Raw genomic sequence first — 9508 nt, 5'->3', positions numbered from 1 at the left:
AATTTAATACATGATTTAGAACTTTAACCATCTTACTACAAATTAATTTGCATGCCTGCAAGCCTTTGCTTGTATGAGCGACCCTATCTGTTTTGACGAGGATGGAATTATTAGTGAGTTTTGGCCTGCTAACTGTAGAAACGATCATGTCATAAATTCGGGATAATATTTGGCTGCAATATAGCATTTCCATTCACCGTCCAGGATTTTTTTTTTGTCTTCTTCTTTATCACTTTTGAATCTTGAATTTTGAGGAAAGGGAGGGGAGAATCAAACTTTGTATATCTATCTCAGCGTTATTACAATTGAACAAAAAGGTAAAGCTACCTTATGATAAATATTTGGGATGGAAAAGGGAGTCAGCAATGGAGGCCTGTCTATGCAATGAAATAATCGATCAGACTGGAAGCTGGTTACTGAACAGATGAAATCAGAGCTGAGGCTTAGCAGGTCGGTGCATTCTGTAAGGCACTGACCGCTGACGGCACCATGGGCAGCAGGAAGGGTTGCGGGGCTCAGTAGGCGACAGAACTGGGGCTTACATTGGAGACTCACAGGAGAAAAAGAAAAAAAAAAAAAAAAAGGTTAGAAGGGTCATCTAGAGGTTTGTAGTTCAACCTCCTGCTGAAAGCAGGACTAGCTTCAAAATCCAAATCAAAATATTATCAGATTTTGAACATCTCCAACAGTCCCCTTGGGCCTTTGTCTCCAAGACCACTGGTATTATTTTTTTCCTTATTTCCAATCATTACTTCCCTCACTGCTGCTTATGATTGTCTCTAGTCCATTTGCTGTGCATCTCTGAGAAAAGTCTTTGTAATGTTCCTTCAAGGTAGTGGAAGGCTGCAATTATAGTCCATCTTAGCCTCCTCGTTGCCAGGCTAAACACTCCAAGAGCCCCATCCCATTCCTCCAGGCTGGTGTCATCTGATGAGGGTTCATCGCGTCTCATCATCCTGGGCCATAGGGCATAGTAAGAGGATAACATATGGAGTTAGTCAGCAGGTGATAACTTTGAGCTTATCTGGCAGGAATATGACTTGCAGTAATCGTTGGCCAGAGTTTGTGGAATACTTCTGACCTTTGGCTAGCCTGATGATGCACTATGTGGTATGCTGGTTAGAACTATATATGTTTTGATACACATATTGAAGTGTGCACTTATCTAATAAAGGGGCTTCTAGTGGACAACTTTGCATGAAAAATGAATATGAAACAGATAATCAGTAATAGACACAGTCAGGTATATGTAATACAGTGGTAAGGATTCTCTGGGTAGAAGCACTATAAACATCTCGGCATCAGGCACATGCCTCATCCAAGCGCTCAGGTTCTCACTGCTGCACAGCCTGTCTGCAGCGCTCCGGTTTGCTTTGCCGGTGTCCCTTATGTCTGAGGTGTGACTGCTCTGCACTGCCGTGTCCAGGCTGAAGGAAGGACATGACGTTTTGCAGGAGATGTCATAGGGTTTTTAGTTGCTGGAAGTGCAAAGCAGAAAGCCTCTCTCTTCCTGCACCAGCTCACTGCCGCAGTCATTTTTCTTTATCGACACCTTCAGCTGTGCCTGCGAAGGGAAGCAGACCCTCTCCGTCAGGAAGCAGTGTGGTGCACAGGGCAGTGCCATGCTGTTCTTAGCTCCCACTTAATGTAGTGCTTGTGTGCGCAATCCTTTTGCTGAGGCACCAGAAGCAAAAGACTAGATCTTTCTTCCAAAAGCAAGCTACACACTATGATAAGTCCAGCCTCTTCCTGGCATTTAGGTTTGTCAATGATATTGAACAATAAATATTCACATTTCACATACTACTAGATCTTCTTAGGACAGCTCAACCTAGGCCTAGGGCTCCCTCTCATCATGAAGCAGCTTCCACCACCCTTCTCTCTTTCTCTTTAGGAGGGAAGAGATCACCCTGTGACCAAGCAGTAACAAGGACATAGGGGACTCTTTGCAAGAGCCCTCCACCTCTTTATATCTTAGGAGGGCCTCTCCCTGCTGTGGGACCTCTTCCTGTGGTCACCATTTGAGAGGGAGCAGAGCTACAACGTGCAGAGCTAAGTTATGTTCTCCTAGAGCAGCAGGCAGAGCTCTGGCGGTCAGGTCACATTTCAGGGTTATTGGTGAGAAATGTCACAGTCTGTGAAGTTCTACTCACCCCGCAGAAGAATTTGAAGGGGGATAGCAAGTCTGTCTGCATCCCCTCCAACAGGCCCATTGCTCAGGACAGGAGAGACTTGGTCACTTGGTCACAACCATTATAGATGAAGCTATAACACAGTTTCTATTCTAAGCCCTTATTTTCAATACCTCTCTGAAAAGCTGCCCAATGGAGAATTGAATTTTAAACTATTTGGTTTCTGCTTAAAGGTAAAACTATATTTTTAAATACAGTTCATACTTTGAATGAGAAGACTAAAAAAAAGTTTCCTGCTTAAAACTGTAAAAAATTTTCTCCTGACCTTTTAATTTGAACAGCCCTGCAGCCAAAGTGGGTGAGATTTGAAAGTCAATTGGTTTCGATTTGAAGTATAAGCATTTGCATATCACACACTGAGTAGGTACAGTAGGGTTTTCTGTTAAGTCCATTAAAAGCAGGCAGGTATGGAAGGTGTTATAATAACTGAGCACTGTGAATTTAGGTCTTCCGAATAGCTTTCCAGGTCATGACTTCCAAATAATTACAGGTGAATTATAATCTGCTAAGGGGGAGATTACCAGTATGTTCACATTGCTTTTTCTAACCTGAACGCTGCAAGTTGCATTACCAAGATGTTGCTCATTGCATAGACACGTGGAGGAAGGAAAGCAAGGGAAAGCTGGTTTCGGACCTTGCTCACGTTTAGGCCCTGGTTTGTCCCTGGAGCACAGGTGAGCAGAGCACAGTGTGCTGTATGAGCATATCCCTCCAGAGCTTTTTAACTTAGCTGTACAAAAGGGCGTGAGAAGAAGACGAGGCAAAGGCTGTGATGGGGCTTCCCAGTGAGTGCTGAGTGTGAAGCTTGCGGCTAAGCTGGGAAGAGCCTGGGGTCCAAGCAGGGAATTTGCTTTCCTGCTTTCAATCCTGATTCCTGTTGAGAGCACCTGCTGATACTTCTTATGCACCAAACATGTTGAGCCTCTCCCCAGAGAGCAATCCCACTAGCAGCTACAACGGGAGGTTTTAGTCCCCCCAGCGATGTATCCTGGAACACCACATGGGTGCTCAGTTGTGGCTTTTACCCTTTTTAAACTTGCAGCGTCAAGACAGGAGCAATTCTCAATAAACACAGCCTCGGGGCTCAGAGCTTAGTGGAAAAAGAGCTTCTGAAGTAGCATCAACCTCCTTACAGGTATTGTTAAAAACTAATTTTCACTGTTGCTTGTATTTGCCAGCAAATGGGTGGCTGCACAGCTTGGAGCAGTGTGGACGTGGTTTTGTGAAAATAAAGCCCCTGACCCAGTTTAAGCGCATTTCATCCCTCCCAGAGAAGTGAAATACAGTTATTGCTGTGATGCTGTCGAGTCCTTGCTCCATGTTATTCTGTTTGTTCCCTCACAGGCTCTGCTCTCTGGGGAGCTCATTTGTGTTCTCCTGCTTTCAGGTCATCTGATTCCTACTTTGTGTCAGGGATTTAACTTTGCCTCCTCTTTAGTATAAATTAAAACGTTACCGTGGCCACCAGCCTCAGCCCTGAAGCCACAACTGTGACTATTTAAAATTCAAGAAAAAAAAAAAAACCCAGTACCTAAATATTTTATGGCTAACGGCCATAAAATCGAAATACTGCAGATAACGCTGACTCTTGCTAGCGCGGCATCCTGCTGCTCCGGAGTAGTCGCTGGTGCCGTTTTTCCCTTGGAGGAGGCACCGCCGCAGCTGGGCGGGCGCTTTGGGCTCCGCGGGCTCCGTCTCCTGTGGCCATCCCGCCTTGGCGCCTGGCAGGACGGCGGCAGCGGGAGCTTCTTGGGGTGCGGGGGGCCCCGGCCCCGCGGCGGCTGCAGTGGCCGGGCCGCCTGCGGCACCGGGACCGCCTGCGGCACCGGGGCCAGGAGCGTCCCCCGGGCCGCGACATCCCCGGGCCCGCGGCGGCCGCAGCGGGGGCGGCGGGCGGCACCTAGCGGCGGCCTCGGCTCCCGCTTCCCATCTTTTCCAAGGAATCTCGGCGTCGCAGCCCCCTGCCAGCGGGTTTTAGCAGCACCGGCGTGTGCCGGGGGTTTCGCGAGGTGCTGCTGTGCGGCGGAGTTCACGCACGGGGAGCTGGCGGCTCCGTAACACCACGAGACGTGGCGTTTAGGGACCTTTAATCGCTGCTTTCTGGGCAATGTTTGCAGTCGCACGACCGGCAAAAAGCAGTGCCAGCCCCGGGGGGGTTAAAGCTGCTAAAGAATAGGAGGAGGAAATTCCTGTAAGGGTTTAGGGCAAAGGATCTTTTCTTGAAAAGCAAAGTGCTGTCCCTGAGGTCTTTAGATGTTGACTGCGAGTGTAAAAAACTTTGCTTATGAGGCTTTGTACTACTTACTGCTCACTGCTTAGTGCCGAATTTGCAACTCTCAGGAGCCAGGGAGGTCGAGCTTATTCTTCTGCAAATTATATCGGGAGTTGCGGCGTTTGGTGCTGCTGTTTTATTGCTGAGGCGGAGGAAACCCAGGCACTCGCTCCAGAGGAAAGATAGGGAATTCTGGCCCGGGCCGGCCCCGGGATGAGGCCGGAGCGAGGCCGCCCGCGCAGAGCTGCCCCGCGGCACTCGGAATCCATTAGTTGACATCAGCCCCTAGCGCCCTCCTCCTTCCCCTCCTCCTCCTCCTCCTCCTCCCCCCGCCTCCTCCCCGCGGGCTCCCATGGACAGAGTTGGAGGCGGCCGCGCGAGGCGGCGCAGGGACGGGCAGCCCGCGGGTCGCCGCTCCGCTCCGCGCCGCCCGCCGCCGCCCCCCGCATGGGCCGCGGCGCCGCCTGAGCGCCGGCCGGGCCCGGCGCCCGCTCCGCTCCGCTCCGCGCTGCCGCCGCCGCCGGAGCCTCCCGTAAGCGCGGCCGGGGCGCGGGGCGAGGCGCTAACTTCCCGACTAGGGGGGCAGCCGCGCGTGTCCGCGAGTCCGCGCGCGGGGTCCGTGGCGCCGTCCCCCTGCCGCCCCCTCCCCAAACGCGCTCTCGGGGCTGTTTTTGCAGCGCGGCAGCGGCCCGAGGTGCCGGTGCCGGGGGGCTCTTCCCGCTTTCGCGTCCCCCCTTGTCGCCCGTGCCCCCCAGCCTCGCCGGGGAGCGCGAAGGGGGCCCGCCCGGGCGGCTATCGGTGATGTTCGTTCTCGGATGGTAATTTGTCTTTGTGGTAGGGGTGGCCCATTGCGTTTCAGCTCACGTCCCGATGAAGATCAAAAACGAAGGGGAGAGGGAGAGGGAAGCAGAGAGCCCTGCGCGGCTCCCTAGCGCCGGGTCTGCTCGAAAACTTATGGGGGGGATTCCCGGAGCCAGCCGGGGCCGAGCCAGCTCCGCCACCCGCCCCAAAACTTGGAGATCCGTCCTCCCCGACGCCGCTCCGGCCGCTGCGCGGGAGCCCGCGTTGGCCGCAGACAAAAGGTGCGTTTGCGCGGCTGGTGCTGGAGCTGGGGGCATCGCGGAGCATCTGCGTCCCCAAGGCTCCCCGCCGGTCCCTTTAGACCTGTAGGCTAATTCCCGTCTTTAGAAAAGGTCTCCTAACATGGGAGATGCCAGGGGTTTGGCTGTTTCTTTCTTTCCTTTTGATCTGTTTGTGGATATGTTGGTCTGAGCTCAGGGTGAAGTTTCATCTCTTGCTGTGCCAGGGTTCCCCCCTCATTACAGAAAATACTTATTTTCCAAAATTACGGAGTCGGAGTGGCAAGAGGTTAGATCTCCCGGTGCCGGGTGGCCTCAGTGGCGGGCTGAGACCCCAGGCCGGCTGCGCGGCGAGCAGAATAAGCCCCAGCTGGGCTAAAAGTTGCAATGGGCTGCGATGCCCACCGCGGCGTGGGGCGGGAGGCAGGGCGAGGAGCCGGAACGAGCTGCTGCGGGAGAAACGTGGCTGCGACCGAGAGCACCGAAGGGAGCAAGCTCTGCTCCTGCTTGCAGGGAAACAGGGACAATCCAGCTCATAGTTAACCACATTCGGGCTTTAATAGAGTTTTTAACAGTGACTTCACTGCTGTTGCTCGACTGAGTAAAAGATGCAGGATCAAACAATGACTTTTTTCCCCATTTTTTTCTCCCCTTTGGACTAAAACTTTCCCCGCCGCCCGGCCTGCGCTGCGCGCCGCAGGGCAGCGGCAGCAGCATCGTTGCCGCTCGCGTTGCGCCGTCCGCGGGCTGCGGCGCCGCGGGGCAGTTTCGGCCTTTTTTCCCCCCCCTTCCCTTTCTTTCTTTCCCCAGAGAGATTAAGTTTTCGTCCTCCCCTGCCAGGGCCATGTTAATCCTGCCTCCAGGCGGGGGGCCCGTTCAGCCGTGGGTGTTTGTTGGTGCCCGGGCTCTGCATGGGGAGTTAGGGAGCCCGTCCCGGGGAGCCGCCGGGAGCCGGGCCCTGCGGGGCCGCGTGCGGAGCGGCAGCAGCCCCGAGCAGGCGCCGCCGCGGGGTGGCAGCCGCTTCGCCGTGAGCTGGAGCAGCTTCCCGGGAAAGCGGCCTTGGAGCTCGGCGCGGCCCTGCCGGCCCCGCGTGCAACCTGCCCCGCAGCCGCGGGCAGAGCCCCGCGTGGGCTGGGCCGGAGCTGCTCGGGGCTCCTTCTCGAGGAGCAGTCACGCCGCGCTCGTAAACACGGCTCGAGCTGCAGATTTCTCCTCTCTGGTCAGGGTTCATAACCATGCGAGCAGTCGTGCGAGGGTTAAAGTAGACCGTCTGCGTTCGGGGTTTCGCTGCAAACAAACACACGCCATGCAAAGTTTCTGTGTAAAACCGAGGCTGCCGACTTGCTGCTTGGCAAAAGGGGGCAGTAGCAAACAGCGCCTCAAAGAAATCCACCGCGCATCTGCTCTCGCGCGGAGCAGCCTGTGTCCCATTGCTGCCAGGGTCTGGGAATGCGGGACACTGTCCGGGAGCCCAGACTCGGGTGACCCCTCCTAAAGACTTCGCTGCCGTTGCTTGACTGAACAAAAGATACAGGATTGAAGCTCACATTAGTTTTCCTTCATGGCTGCATCACTTCCATATGTTCGTCGAGCAGTGAGATCTAGCAAATGAAGGACGATGCTGTATGATTGCAGAGCTACTTTTGCTCACAGTAAGTAGTCTGGCAGCACTAGCCTTAACCTGTTCTTATGAAATACCCAGCAAAACTCCACTGATTTCGCGGCAAGCACAACGGAGCCCTAGGTTTGGGTTGCAGCTCATACAAACGCGCCCCAAGGAATTGTCATCAGTGTTTTCTAGAGTAAGAAAAATAGACGTTTTCTTTGCTAAATTTAACTCAGTTTGAGAACTCATTTGTTTGCTGCCTAGGGAAATATATTGATCAGGCTTATGAAATACTGCTTTTAGACTGCATTTAAAGGCCTTTTTACTTTTTCTTTACCTATATGCTTGGAATGACTAGAATAGGACTTCCCAGTTAATTTTTTCCTGAGAGCCCGGGTGATTTTATGGAGCTCTCTCCTTAGGCAGCCACACACTGACTTGGTCTTGGCCAGCTCCCTAGGTGCTGTGTGCTGCCTTCATGGCAAGGGCTGCAGTGGCAGCAAGTACAGACTGGCGCCGGGAGAGCGGGGAAGCGGTGCGGACTGTGGGGTTGTGCACAGCGCCGGGGGCCAGGCTGCCAACGGGAGATTTAATCAAATGCAGCTAACGGGGGAGGCAGTTGAGAATGGGCTGAGGACGGGCACCGCTGCTGCTCGTTGTGCAGCAGCTCAGGGTATCGGGTCACACTGAGGTCGGACGCGGAGGTCTGAGTGGACCTCTTGAAGGGTCCTTTCATGGTGTGAGCCCCAGGAAGGCGGGTGGCTGCTCTTCTAGGTTGCATCGTTCTGCTGTAGTCCAGGAGACAAGGAGAGAACTATCCCGCCTGGAGAGTACTGTGATTGTTTGTTATCAACTTTGGGAAGCAAATAACATTGTTTGGCTGCTGCGCTGTTGCCTGTTTTATTTTTAAGGATGAAAAAACTACCGAGTGAGGAGGGTGTCAGCTAGTCTTACTGTAGCTCGCTGTTTCTTTCCCTTTTATAATGTGCCTTGCTGGCTCCTCAGGCATGCCCAGCACTAGAGCACAGCCCATCTCAGTCCACGATGGCAACTTTCAGCAGCTTTGGCTGGAGCTGTCGGAACAGGAGATACATCCTGGATAGGAGACTCCCACGGGTATGTGGGCGTGCAGCTTGCGTGAGTAGTCTCCAGACTGTTCTCCAGCACAGTTAGTCTCAGTATCTGTTTCCCCTCTGTTCTCAAAGCTGTGTGAAAAGCCCTGCGTGGCGGCAGCTATTCCCTTCCCCAGGCTCAAACTGTGTGAGCCAAGTGCAGCAAAGCTGTGACTTCCAGCCCGACAGGTCTCCCTGAATCCAGCACTGCAGCTCCCAGTTACCCCTCTGCTTCCGCGCTCATATGAAGCTCTCATTTCTGAGGTCCATGTAAAACCTTCTGAAGTTCAAAGCAATTTTCTGGGATTGTGCAAGTAATGAGACTTTAGAAATATCTCTGTTAGCAAGTGTGCAAGCTAAATGGTTTGGTTTCATTTCAGAACACAATGAATCCCTCAGGGTATTTGTATATGAAGGATGCTGTCAAGCTGCAGAGGGTGATGATGAGTTGGTGACAGGGCTACTCATATGCTTAAAATCAAGCAAATGCCAAAGAGTCAGGTCATTTAATGACTGCTGTGTCTTTATTTACTTTTTAGTGAGCTTTAAATGAGATCACAAGCAAACCGGCTGATTGCTAGACTTAATCCCCAAATCAATTGCGAGCACTTTGGGAGTTTTAGCGAGACTGGGTAATTTCATTGCTTTCCAGCAAGAGGTCATTTGCGGAGTGAGCGCAGGGCGTTTTCTTCCCATGAGCTGTTCTAAGGAGTTTGGTCTCGCAAGATGCTGCGGGTTGGTGGCCGTGGCTACGTGTCCCTGAGCGCGCTGCCTGCTCAGACCCTGATAGGCACAAGCGTTAGCCGTGCTGGGCTTTGCTGAGCAGCCTTGAGCTCGGCTAGTCTCAGCATATCCCCTGCTCTGTACTAGGTGATTGCCGGGACCTGCGTGAACTGCAGAGCCTGGCTCAAAGGTTCGACTTGACCCTCTGTGCAGCAACGTGCGAGCGGCAGAGCAGAACCACAGGAGTCTGTTTTATCTCTCCCCAGTGTCGGGGTGCACTCTTCAGGCCTTAATCACAACTTAAGTCTGCGCAGCAGCCTCCGAAGCTGGGGATAGCATGTGGGGATCTGATCCTGCCGAAGAGGTTCTCCGGCGGCCCTGAAGCCGGGGTGCTATGGAGGAAATAACCCGTGCTGGGCAGGCCAGACGTCAAGCAGAGACGCGGTGCCCAGGCCCGCCGAGCAGCCGGGCTGCGTCCCGCCTGGATGAGCTGTGAGGCATTCGCTGTTTAAGGGCTTGTGGCT

The sequence above is a fragment of the Tinamus guttatus genome, unplaced genomic scaffold, assembly GCF_059628265.1.
Source record: "Tinamus guttatus ecotype Peru unplaced genomic scaffold, ASM5962826v1 Tinamus_guttatus_pri_ptg000060l, whole genome shotgun sequence".
NCBI classification, from domain to species: Eukaryota; Metazoa; Chordata; class Aves; order Tinamiformes; family Tinamidae; genus Tinamus; species Tinamus guttatus.
Note: the sequence above shows the minus strand (reverse complement) of the source record.